The sequence below is a fragment of the Ranitomeya variabilis genome, chromosome 4 (assembly GCF_051348905.1).
Source record: "Ranitomeya variabilis isolate aRanVar5 chromosome 4, aRanVar5.hap1, whole genome shotgun sequence".
Classification (NCBI taxonomy): Eukaryota; Metazoa; Chordata; class Amphibia; order Anura; family Dendrobatidae; genus Ranitomeya; species Ranitomeya variabilis.
In genome coordinates, this window is record NC_135235.1 from 350120460 (window position 1) to 350133195 (window position 12736).

Below are 12736 nucleotides of genomic sequence, written 5' to 3' on the forward strand. Positions count from 1 at the left end.
GCGGGCGGCGCCACTCTGGGTCCGATTTGGCAGGCGGCGCCACTCTGGGTCCGATTTGGCGGGCGGCGCCACTCTGGGTCCGATTTGGCAAGAGGGGGCACTGTGGTCCGATTTGGTGGGCTGGGTCCGATTTGGTGAGCGGGGCAATAATTATAAGACTACAGATAGTGTTTTGGAATTGTGCTCCACTGTCACTTTAAGAGCGGACATTATCTGACAAAACTTGTGACCTGGTGGGCTGGTAGAGTTTATAGGCGTTGGCATAGTAACTGGGTCTCACTGCGCATATCAATGAGCTAATCAGCCAGGTGGCAGTTATTTTTAGAAATTGCCTCAGAAATCAGGCCCATTATAAACGTATTGGAAAATTTCCCTATTGAAATGCATTGAGACACTTTTTTCAAACGCAAATTGCGCCAAAACTACAAATCCGATCGACACGAAAAATACTTAGCACACCTCTCAGGAACACTGGCTTCGAAATGACACCTCACTGGAGTCTGTGAGTTTAGCGGTTCGGGCCGCATTACGTGCGGACTGAATAATAAGAATAACTAGATGGGTATTTCCTGAAGGAACTACAGAGAGTGCTTTGGAATGGTGCCCGGGCTGCCCCTGCAAGACTTTCACACTTGGGTGCCCCTCAGGCGCTGGTTTGGTAGTTGTAGCCCCTCAGGGTTGAGGCCACTCTGGGTCTGATTTGGTGGGCCGGGTCACTCTGGGTCCGATTTGGTGGGCCGGGTCACTCTGGGTCCGATTTGGTGGCCCGGGTCACTGTGGGTCTGATTTGGTGGCCCGGGTCACTCTGGGTCCGATTTGGTGGCCCGGGTCACTCTGGGTCCGATTTGGTGGCCCGGGTCACTCTGGGTACAATTTGGTGGGCCGGGTCACTCGGTCCGATTTGGCGGGCTGCGCCACTCTGGGTCCGATTTGGCGGGCGGCGCCACTCTGGGTCCGATTTGGCGGGCGGCGCCACTCTGGGTCCGATTTGGTGGGCGGCGCCACTCTGGGTCCGATTTGGCGGGCGGCGCCACTCTTGGTCCGATTTGGCGGGCGGCGCCACACTGGGTCCGATTTGGCAGGCGGCGCCACTCTGGGTCCGATTTGGCGGGTGGCGCCACTCTGGGTCCGATTTGGCGGGCGGCACCACTCTGGGTCCGATTTGGCGGGCGGCGCCACTCTGGGTTTGATTTGGCGGGCGGCGCCACTCTGGGTCCGATTTGGCGGGCGGCGCCACTCTGGGTCCGATTTGGCGGGCGGCGCCACTCTGGGTCCGATTTTGTGAGCGGCGCCACTCTGGGTCCGATTTGGCGGGCGGCGCCACTCTGGGTCCGATTTTGTGGGCGGCGCCACTCTGGGTCCGATTTGGGGGGCGGCGCCACTCTGGGTCCGATTTGGCGGGCGGTGCCACTCTGGGTCCGATTTGGCGGGCGGCGCCACATTGGGTCCGATTTGGCGGGCGGCGCCACACTGGGTCCGATTTGGCGGGCGGCACCACTCTGGGTCCGATTTGGCGGGCGGCGCCACTCTGGGTCCGATTTGGCGGGCGGCGCCACTCTGGGTCCGATTTGGCAGGCGGCGCCACTCTGGGTCCGATTTGGCGGGCGGCGCCACTCTGGGTCCGATTTGGCAAGAGGGGGCACTGTGGTCCGATTTGGTGGGCTGGGTCCGATTTGGTGAGCGGGGCAATAATTATAAGACTACAGATAGTGTTTTGGAATTGTGCTCCACTGTCACTTTAAGAGCGGACATTATCTGACAAAACTTGTGACCTGGTGGGCTGGTAGAGTTTATAGGCGTTGGCATAGTAACTGGGTCTCACTGCGCATATCAATGAGCTAATCAGCCAGGTGGCAGTTATTTTTAGAAATTGCCTCAGAAATCAGGCCCATTATAAACGTATTGGAAAATTTCCCTATTGAAATGCATTGAGACACTTTTTTCAAACGCAAATTGCGCCAAAACTACAAATCCGATCGACACGAAAAATACTTAGCACACCTCTCAGGAACGCTGGCTTCGAAATGACACCTCACTGGAGTCTGTGAGTTTAGCGGTTCGGGCCGCATTACGTGCGGACTGAATAATAAGAATAACTAGATGGGTATTTCCTGAAGGAACTACAGATAGTGCTTTGGAATGGTGCCCGGGCTGCCCCTGCAAGACTTTGACACTTGGGTGCCCCTCAGGCGGTCCGATTTGGTGGGTTGGGTCAATCTGGGTCTGATTTTGTGGGCGGGGTAAATCTAGGTCCGATTCGGTGGGCGGGGTCACTTTTGGTCCGATTCTGTGGGCGCGGCCACTCTGGGTCCGATTCGGTGGGCGGAGCCACTCTGGGTCCGATTTGGTGGGCGGGGCACCTTAGGGACCAATTTGGTGGGTGGGGTCACTCGGTCCGATTTGGTGGGCTGGGCACCTCAGGGTCTGATTTGGTGGGCTGGGCACCTCAGGGTCCGATTTGGTGGGCGGGGTCACTCTGGGCCCGATTTGGTGGAAGGGGTCACTCTGGGTCCGATTTGGTGGAAGGGGTCACTCTGGGTCTGGTTTGGTGGAAGGGGTCACTCTGGGTCCGATTTGGTGGGTGGAGCCACTCTGGGTCCGATTTGGTGGGCGGGGTCACTCTGGGTCCGATTTAGGGGGCGGGGTCACTCTGGGTCCGATTTGGTGGGCCGGGCCCCTCGGGGTCCGATTTGGTGGGCCGGGCCTCTCGGGTTCCGAATTGGTGAGCGGGGTAATCTACTATCTAATTGTCTAAGGGCACTTCCGTCTTTCTGTCTCACAACACCGCTACGTCATCATCTCGTGAGACCGCAATGCACTCTTGGGACCGGAGCGCGCAACAAGCATCGGGTACCGGCCACTCCAGGTGCAACAAGCATCGTGTACCGGCCGCTCTAGGAGGTGCAACAACCATCAGATACCGGCCGCTCCAGGAGGTGAGTATGTAACTTTTTTATTTTAATTCTTTTTTTTTTTTTAACAGGGATATGCAGTATACTATGTGACTGGACAATATACTACGTGACTGGGCAGTATAACTACGTGGCTCTGCGCTGTATACTGCGTGGCTCTGTGCTGTATACTGCGTGGCTCTGCGCTGTATACTACGCGGCTCTGCGCTGTATACTGCGTGGCTCTGCGCTGTATACTGCGCGGCTCTGCGCTGTGTACTGCGCGGCTCTGCGCTGTGTACTGCGCGGCTCTGCACTGTGTACTGCGCGTTCTGCGCTGTATACTGCGCGGCTATGCGCTGTATACTGCGCGGCTCTGCGCTGTATACTGCGCAGCTCTGCGCTTTGTACTGCGCGGCTCTGGCTATATACTGCGTGGCTCTTCGCTGTATACTACGCGGCTCTGCGCTGTGTACTGCGCGGCTCTGCGCTGTGTACTGCGCGTGTCCGTGCTGTGTACTGCGCGTGTCTGCGCTGTATACTGCGCGGCTCTGCGCTGTATACTACGCAGCTCTGCGCTGTATACTGCGCGGCTCTGCGCTGCATACTGCGTGGCTCTACGCTGCGTACTGCGCGGCTCTGTGCTGTATACTGGGTGGCTCTGCGCTGTGTACTGCGCGGCTCTGTGCTGTGTACTGTGCGGCTCTGCACTGTGTACTGTGCGGCTCTGCGCTGTGTACTGCGCGGCTCTGCGCTTAATACTGCGCGGCTTTGCGCTGTGTACTGCGCGGCTCTGCGCTGTGTACTGCGCGGCTCTGCGCTGTGTACTGCACGGCTCTGCGCTTTATACTGCGCGGCTCTGCGCTGTGTACTGCACGGCTCTGCGCTGTGTACTGCGCGGCTCTGCGCGGTATACTGCGCGGCTCTGCGCTTTATACTGTGCGGCTCTGCGCTCTGTACTGCACGGCTCTGCGCTGTGTACTGCGCGGCTCTGCGCTGTGTACTGCGCAGCTCTGCGCTGTGTACTGCGCGGCTCTGCGCTGTGTACTGCGCGGCTCTCCGCTTTATACTGCGCGGCTCTGCGCTGTGTACTGCGCGGCTCTGCGCTGTGTACTGCGCGGCTCTGCGCTTTATACTGCGCGGCTTTGCGCTGTGTACTGCATGGCTCTGCGCTGTGTACTACGCGGCTCTGCGCTGTGTACTGCGTGGGTCTGCGCTGTGTACTGCGCGGCTCTGCGCTGTGTACTGCGCGGCTCTGCGCTGTCTACTGCGCGGCTCTGCGCTGTGTACTGCTCGGCTCTGCGTTGTGTACTGCGCGGCTCTCCGCTTTATACTGCGCGGCTCTGCGCTGTGTACTGCGCGGCTCTGCGCTGTGTACTGCGCAGCTCTGCGCTGTGTACTGCGCGGCTCTGCGCTTTATACTGCGCGGCTTTGCGCTGTGTACTGCATGGCTCTGCGCTGTGTACTGCGCGGCTCTGCGCTGTGTACTGCGCGGCTCTGCGCTGTGTACTGCGCGGCTCTGCGCTGTGTACTGCGCGGCTCTGCGTTGTGTACTGCACGGCTCTGCGCTGTATACTGCGCGGCTCTGCGCTGTGTACTGCACGGCTCTGCGCTGTGTACTGCGCGGCTCTGCGCTGTGTACTGCGCGGCTCTGCGCTTTATACTGTGCGGCTCTGCGCTCTGTACTGCGCGGCTCTGCGCTGTGTACTGCGCGGCTCTGCGCTGTGTACTGCACGGCTCTGCGCTGTGTACTGCGCGGCTCTGCGCTTTATACTGCGCGGCTCTGCGCTCTGTACTGCGCGGCTCTGCGCTGTGTACTGCGCGGCTCTGCGCTGTGTACTGCACGGCTCTGCTCTGTGTACTGCACGGCTCTGCGCTTTATACTGCGCGGCTCTGCGCTGCATACTGCGCGGCTCTGCGCTGTGTACTGCACGGCTCTGCGCTTTATACTGCGCGGCTCTGCACTGTGTACTGCACGGCTCTGCGCTGTGTACTGCGCGGCTCTGCGCTGTGTACTGCGCGGCTCTGCGCTTTATACTGCGCGGCTCTGCGCTGTGTACTGCACGGCTCTGCGCTGTGTACTGCGCGGCTCTGCACTGTATACAGCGTGGCTGTGCAATATACTACGTGGACATGCATATTCTAGAATACCCGTTGAGTTAGAATCGGGTCACCATCTAATAATTATAAGACTACAGATAGTGGTTTGGAATTGTGCTGTACTGTCACTTTAAGAGCTGATATTATCTGACAAAACTTGTGACCTGGTGAGCTGATGTAGATTTCATAGGCGTTGGCATAGTAACTGTGTCTGACTGCGCATATCAATGAGCTAATCAGCCAGGTGGCAGTTATTTTTAGAAATTGCCTCAGAAACCAGCCCATTTTAAACGTATAGGAAAATTTCTCTATTGAAACGCATTGAAAGACTTTTTTCAAACACAAATTGCACAAAAACTACAAATCCGATCGGCACGAAAAATACTTAGCACACCTCTTGGGGACGCTGGCTTCGAAATGACACCTCACTGGAGTCTGTGAGTTTAGCGGTTCGGGCCGCATTACGTGCGGACTGAATAATAAGAATAAGAAGTTTACCACGGTGGAATAACAGTATAGTGCTTTGTTCCAAAGCACTATAATAAGTTTACCACGGTGGAATAACAGTATAGTGCTTTGTTCCAAAGCACTATAATAATAATAATAATAAGAAGAAGTTATCCATGATGGAATAACAGTATAGTGCTTTGTTCCAAAGCACTATAATAAGAAGAAGTTTACCACGGTGGAATAACAGTATAGTGCTTTGTTCCAAAGCACTATAATAAGAAGTTTACCACGGTGGAATAACAGTATAGTCCTTTGTTCCAAAGCACTATAACTAGATGGGTATTTCCTGAAGGAACTACAGATAGTGCTTTGGAATGGTGCCCGGGCTGCCCCTGCAAGACTTTCACACTTGGGTGCCCCTCAGGCGCTGGTTTGGTAGTTGTAGCCCCTCAGGGTTGAGGCCACTCTGGGTGCGATTTGGTGGCCCGGGTCACTCTGGGTCCGATTTGGTGGCCCGGGTCACTCTGGGTCCGATTTGGTGGCCCGGGTCACTCTGGGTCCAATTTGGTGGGCGGGGCACCTCAGGGACCGATTTGGTGGGTGGGGCACCTTGGACCGATTTGGTGGATGGGGTCACTCAGGGTCCGATTTGGTGGGTGGGGTCACTCAGGGTCCGATTTGGTGGGTGGGGTCACTCTGGGTTCGATTTGGTGGGCCGGGTCACTCAGGGTCCGATTTGGTGGGCGGGGTCACTCTGAGACCAATTTGGTGGGCGGAGCCATTCTGGGTCCGATTTGGTGGGCGGTGCACCTCAGGGACCGATTTGGTGGATGGGGTCACTCAGGGTCCGATTTGGTGGGTGGGGTCACTCTGGGTTCGATTTGGTGGGCCGGGTCACTCTGGGTCCGATTTGGTGGGCGGGGTCACTCTGGGACCAATTTGGTGGGCGGGGTCACTCTGGGACCAATTTGGTGGGCGGGGTCACTCTGGGACCAATTTGGTGGGCGGGGTCATTCTGGGTCCAATTTGGTGGGCGGGGTCACTCTGGGTCCAATTTGGTGGGTGGGTCACTCTGGGTCCAATTTGGTGGGCGGGGTCACTCTGGGTCCAATTTGGTGGGCGGGGTCACTCTGGGTCCAATTTGGTGGGCGGGGTCACTCTGGGTCCAATTTGGTGGGCGGGGCACCTCAGGGTCCGATTTGGTGGGCGGGTCACCTCTGGGTCCGATTTGGTGGGCGGGGCACCTCAGGGTCCGATTTGATGGACGGGGTCACTCTGGGTCCGATTTGGTGGGCGGGGTCACTCTGGGTCTGATTTGGTGGGCGGGGTCACTCTGGGTCCGATTTGGTGGGTGGGGCCACTCGCGGTCCGAATTGGTGAGCGGGGTAATCTACTATATAATTGTCTAAGGGCGCTTCCGTCTTTCTGTCACCGTTATTCGTTCGCTGATTGGTCTCGGCAGCTGCCTGTCATAGCTGCCGCGACCAATCAGCAACGCGCACAGTACGGAAGAAAATGGCCGCTCCTTACTCCCCGCACTCACTGCCCGGCGCCCGCATACTCCCCTCCGGTCAGCGCTCACACAGGGTTAATGGCAGCGTTGACCGCGGTGTAACACACTCGGTTAACGCTGCTATTAACCCTATGTGACCACCTTTTTACTATTGATGCTGCTTATGCAGCACGAATAGTAAAAATATCTAATGTTAAAAATAATAAAAAAAAATAAAAAATAGTTAAATACTCACCCTCCGGTAACCCCTCCGGATCAGGAACCGGCCTTTCCCTCTCCACGCGACGCCCCGGTCACCACTGCATGCATTGCGGTCTCGCGAGATGATGACGTGCGGTCTCACGACACCGCTACATCATCATCTCGTGAGACCGCAATGCACTCTTGGGACCGGAGCGCGCAACAAGCATCGGGTACCGGCCGCTCCAGGAGGTGCAACAAGCATCGTGTACCGGCCGCTCCAGGAGGTGCAACAAGCATCGTGTACCGGCCGCTCTAGGAGGTGCAACAAGCATCAGGTACCGGCCTCTCCAGGAGGTGCAACAAGCATCGTGTACCGGCCGCTCCAGTAGGTGAGTATGTAACTATTTGTAGTGCTTTGGAACAAAGCACTATACTGTTATTCCACCGTGGTAAACTTCTTCTTATTATAGTGCTTTGGAACAAAGCACTATACTGTTATTCCACCGTGGATAACTTCTTATTATAGTGCTTTGGAACAAAGCACTATACTGTTATTCCACCGTGGTAAACGTCTTCTTATTATTATTATTATAGTGCTTTGGAACAAAGCACTATACTGTTATTCCACCGTGGTAAACTTCTTATTATTATTATAGTGCTTTGGAACAAAGCACTATACTGTTATTCCACCGTGGTAAACTTCTTATTATTATTATAGTGCTTTGGAACAAAGCACTATACTGTTATTCCATCGTGGTAAACTTCTTCTTCTTATTATTTTTCTTATTATTAGGCTTTTTTTCGCAGTTAATGCGGCCCGAACCACTGAACGCACAGACTCCAGTGAGGTGTCATTTCGAAGCCAGCGTCCACGAGAGGTGTGGTAAGTAGTTTTCATGTCGATCGGATTTGTAGTTTTGGCGCAATTTGCATTTGAAAATTGTTTCCCCCTCATTGGAAAGCATTGTTTCAATGCATTTCAATAGGGAAATTTGCCTATACGTTTAAAATGGGCTGGTTTCTGAAGCAATTTCTAAAAATAACTTAACTGCCAAATGCCACCTGGCTGATTAGCTCATTGATATGCGCAGTCAGACACAGTTACTATGCCAACGCCTATCAACTCCACCAGTTCACAGTTTTGTCAGATAATATCAGCTCTTAAAGTGACAGCACAGCACAATTTCAAAGCACTATCTGTAGTCTTATTATTATTACAGTATACAGCGCAGAGCCCCGCAGCATACAGCGCAGAGCCCCGCAGCATACAGCGCAGAGCCCCGCAGTATACAGCGCAGAGCCCCGCAGTATACAGCGCAGAGCCGCGCAGCATACAGCGCGGAGCCGCACAGCATACAGCGCGGAGCCGCGCAGCATACAGCGCAGAGCCGCGCAGTATACAGCGCCCACCAAATCGGCCCCTGACGGGCCCCACCCACCAAATCGGACCCAGAGTGGCTACAACTACCAAACCAGCGCCTGAGGGGCACCCAAGTGTGAAAGTCTTGCTGGGGCAACCCGGGCACCATTCCAAAGCACTATCTGTAGTTCCTTCAGGAAATACCCATCTATTTCTCTCTGTTATCAGCCATTCCCCGTACTGCTGTCAGTCTATTTCTCTCTGTTATCAGCCATTCCCCTGTCCTGCTGTCAGTCTATTCTCTCTGTTATCAGCCATTCCCCGTCCTGCTGTCAGTCTATTCTCTCTGTTTTCAGCCATTCCCCTGTCCTGCTGTCAGTCTATTCTCTCTGTTATCAGCCATTCCCCATCCTGCTGTCAGTCTATTTCTCTCTGTTATCAGCCATTCCCCGTACTGCTGTCAGTCTATTTCTCTCTGTTATCAGCCATTCCCCTGTCCTGCTGTCAGTCTATTCTCTCTGTTATCAGCCATTCCCCGTCCTGCTGTCAGTCTATTATCTCTGTTATCAGCCATTCCCCTGTCCTGCTGTCAGTCTATTCTCTCTGTTATCAGCCATTCCCCGTCCTGCTGTCAGTCTATTTCTCTCTGTTATCAGCCATTCCCCGTACTGCTGTCAGTCTATTTTTCTCTGTTATCAGCCATTCCCCGTCCTGCTGTCAGTCTATTTCTCTCTGTTATCAGCAATTCCCCTGTCCTGCTGTCAGTCTATTCTCTCTGTTATCAGCCACTCCCTTGTCCTGCTGTCAGTCTATTCTCTGTTATCAGCCATTCCCTTATCCTGCTGTCAGTCAGAGTGACCCGGCCCACCAAATCGGACCCAGAGTGACCCGGCCCACCAAATCGGACCCAGAGTGACCCGGCCCACCAAATCGGACCCAGAGTGACCCGACCCACCAAATCGGACCCAGAGTGACCCGGCCCACCAAATCGGACCCAGAGTGACCCGGGCCACCAAATCGGACCCAGAGTGACCCGGGCCACCAAATCGGACCCAGAGTGACCCGGGCCACCAAATCGGACCCAGAGTGACCCGGCCCACCAAATCGGACCCAGAGTGACCCGGCCCACCAAATCGGACCCAGAGTGACCCGGCCCACCAAATCGGACCCAGAGTGACCCGGCCCACCAAATCGGACCCAGAGTGACCCGGCCCACCAAATCGGACCCAGAGAGACCCGGGCCACCAAATCGGACCCAGAGTGACCCGGGCCACCAAATCGGACCCAGAGTGACCCGGGCCACCAAATCGGACCCAGAGTGACCCGGGCCACCAAATCGGACCCAGAGTGACCCGGGCCACCAAATCGGACCCAGAGTGACCCGGCCCACCAAATTGGACCCAGAGTGACCCGGCCCACCAAATCGGACCCGGAGTGACCCGGCCCACCAAATCGGACCCAGAGTGACCCGGGCCACCAAATCGGACCCAGAGTGACCCGGGCCACCAAATCGGACCCAGAATGACCCGGCCCACCAAATCGGACCCGGAGTGGCGCCGCCCGCCAAATCGGACCAGGAGTGGCACCGCCCGCCAAATCGGACCCAGTGTGGCGCCGCCCGCCAAATCGGACCGAGTGGCGCCACCCGCCAAATCGGACCCAGAGTGGCGCCGCCCGCCAAATCGGACCCGGTGTGGCGCCGCCCGCCAAATCAGACCCAGAGTGGTGCCGCCCGCCAAATTGAGAGTAGCCTCAACCCTGAGGGGCTACAACTACCAAACCAGCGCCTGAGGGGCACCCAAGTGTGAAAGTCTTGCAGGGGCAGCCCGGGCACCATTCCAAAGCACTATCTGTAGTTCCTTCAGAAAATACACATCTAGTTATAGTGCTTTGGAACAAAGCACTATACTGTTATTCCATCGTGGATAACTTCTTCTTATTCTTATTATAGTGCTTTGGAACAAAGCACTATACTGTTATTCCATCGAGGATAACTTCTTCTTATTATAGTGCTTTGGAACAAAGCACTATACTGTTATTCCATCGTGGTAAACTTCTTCTTATTATTATAGTGCTTTGGAACAAAGCACTATACTGTTATTCCACCGTGGTAAACTTCTTATTATAGTGCTTTGGAACAAAGCACTATACTGTTATTCCACCGTGGATAACTTCTTCTTATTCTTATTATTCAGTCCGCACGTAATGCGGCCCGAACCGCTAAACTCACAGACTCCAGTGAGGTGTCATTTCGAAGCCAGCGTCCCCAAGAGGTGTGCTAAGTATTTTTCGTGCCGATCGGATTTGTAGTTTTTGCGCAATTTGTGTTTGAAAAAAGTCTTTCAATGCGTTTCAATGGAGAAATTTTCCTATACGTTTATAATGGGCTGGTTTCTGAGGCAATTTCTAAAAATAACTGCCACCTGGCTGATTACCTCATTGATATGCGCAGTCAGACACAGTTACTATGCCAACTCCTATGAAATCTACATCAGCTCACCAGGTCACAAGTTTTGTCAGATAATATCAGCTCTTAAAGTGACAGTACAGCACAATTCCAACCCACTATCTGTAGTCTTATAATTATTAGATGGTGGCCCGATTCTAACTCATCGGGTATTCTAGAATATGCATGTCCACGTAGTATATTGCACAGCCACGCAGTATACAGTGCAGAGCCGCGCAGTACACAGTGCAGAGCCGCGCAGTACACAGCGCAGAGCCGCGCAGTATAAAGCGCAGAGCCGCGCAGTACACAGCGCAGAGCCGCGCAGTACACAGCGCAGAGCCGCGCAGTACACAGCGCAGAGCCGCGCAGTACACAGCGCAGAGCCGCGCAGTATAAAGCGCAGAGCCGTGCAGTACACAGCGCAGAGCCGCGCAGTACACAGCGCAGAGCCGTGCAGTACACAGCGCAGAGCCGCGCAGTATAAAGCGCAGAGCCGTGCACTACACAGCGCAGAGCCGCGCAGTACACAGCGCAGAGCCGCGCAGTACACAGCGCAGAGCCGCGCAGTATAAAGCGCAGAGCCGTGCAGTACACAGCGCAGAGCCGCGCAGTACACAGCGCAGAGCCGCGCAGTACACAGCGCAGAGCCGCGCAGTATAAAGCGCAGAGCCGCGCAGTACACAGCGCAGAGCCGCGCAGTACACAGCGCAGAGCCGCGCAGTACACAGCGCAGAGCCGCGCAGTACACAGCGCAGAGCCATGCAGTACACAGCGCAGAGCCGCGCAGTATAAAGCGCAGAGCCGCGCAGTACACAGCGCAGAGCCGCGCAGTACACAGCGCAGAGCCGCGCAGTACACAGCGCAGAGCCGCGCAGTACACAGCGCAGAGCCGCGCAGTATAAAGCGCAGAGCCGCGCAGTACACAGCGCAGAGCCGCGCAGTACACAGCGCAGAGCCGTGCAGTACACAGCGCAGAGCCGCGCAGTATACAGCGCAGAGCCGTGCAGTACACAGCGCAGAGCCGTGCAGTACACAGCGCAGAGCCGCGCAGTACACAGCGCAGAGCCGCGCAGTACACAGCGCAGAGCCATGCAGTACACAGCGCAAAGACGCGCAGTATAAAGCGCAGAGCCGCGCAGTACACAGCGCAGAGCCGCGCAGTACACAGCGCAGAGCCGCGCAGTACACAGCGCAGAGCCGCGCAGTATAAAGCGGAGAGCCGCGCAGTACACAGCGCAGAGCCGAGCAGTACACAGCGCAGAGCCGCGCAGTAGACAGCGCAGAGCCGTGCAGTACAGAGCGCAGAGCCGCACAGTATAAAGCGCAGAGCCGCGCAGTATACCGCGCAGAGCCGCGCAGTACACAGCGCAGAGCCGTGCAGTACACAGAGCAGAGCCGCGCAGTATAAAGCGCAGAGCCGTGCAGTACACAGCGCAGAGCCGCGCAGTACACAGCGCAGAGCCGCGCAGTACACAGCGCAAAGCCGCGCAGTATGAAGCGCAGAGCCGCGCAGTACACAGCGCAGAGCCGCGCAGTACACAGCGCAGAGCCGCGCAGTACACATTGGAGAGCCGCGCAGTACACAGCGCAGAGCCGAGCAGTACACAGCGCAGAGCCGCGCAGTACACAGCGCAGAGCCGCGCAGTACACGGCGCAGAGCCGCGCAGTACACAGCGCAGAGCCGCGCAGTATACAGCGCAGAGCCGCGCAGTACACAGCGCAGAGCCGCGCAGTACAGAGCGCAGAGCCACACAGTATAAAGCGCAGAGCCGTGCAGTACACAGCGCAGA